The following is a 1,073-nucleotide window of genomic DNA, read 5'->3' on the forward strand; positions in this document are numbered from 1 at the left end:
ACACACACACACACACACAGAACTAAAGTATGTAGATGACGTGAGATTTTAGAACTCCTCCCTAAATGCCTGATTAATTATATTTTCACTTTACTCATTGGAAACATGTTAATTATATAATGATATGTAATGAAAAATAATACATTTACAACAGAGGTGGTAGATTTTACACACTCAYTAGTAAAATATTTTGTCATTCGCAATTTTACAGATATTTGTTCAGGATTTGCTCAAGTTATTCTGGAACACAAGCAAAAACCTTATTTTCTTATAATCAGAAGTTGTTTTAATCCTTATTATGTTTTATTCTTTCTACAAAGCTTGATTTCAGTTCCACTCTTGATGTAGAGGACCAACTTATCTTCAGTGAGTTATTTTTGCTGTGAGCTACACTTCATGTTTTCTGTGTTAGAAATGACACCTAAAGATGACTCAAAGAGCAAAAGATTTGATTAGAAGATGAGACTTTATATGATGTGTCTGTTCTTGACAGTTTGAAAGATAAGCCTGATTAGAAGAGGTCACATGAGTCTTCTGATGAAAACAACAAAAAATAAAATAAATAAATAAATAAAATAAAAAAAACACCTTTCTGCCAATAAACATCTTATCATTTGCAACTTGACATATTTAATATCATTTTCAGGATCTAATTCAACTATTTGACTTTTGTTTTTGACATTTTTCAAAAATGACAAGACAGTTTTGTTGCTAACTCAACAATTTAGTTTAGTTAATTTAGTTTTGTCAAAATTTACTGATCAAAATGAACGAAAATAATAATCCAAGGCATCATTGTTGTCTCTCTGGTGCTTTTGTGTTTGAAAATCAACCAAATCCAAGCAGCAAAAAATCTGTTTGATTTAAAAAAAAAGAAGACAAAGATTACCATAAATTTGTCCTAATTATTACAGCAGAGTGGAGCACAGAAATAAAGCCCACTCACTGTATATGCAGGATCATAGACACAATCTGTGATGAACTTGTTTATGCATTCTGTTGCTGCATGCTGTTGCCCATCATTCTCTTAGGGATGTATCTTTTGGGAAAGTCAGATATTTTGGATGATGCTT

Source organism: Austrofundulus limnaeus, unplaced genomic scaffold, assembly GCF_001266775.1.
Source record: "Austrofundulus limnaeus strain Quisiro unplaced genomic scaffold, Austrofundulus_limnaeus-1.0 Scaffold1, whole genome shotgun sequence".
In the NCBI taxonomy this organism is placed as follows: domain Eukaryota; kingdom Metazoa; phylum Chordata; class Actinopteri; order Cyprinodontiformes; family Rivulidae; genus Austrofundulus; species Austrofundulus limnaeus.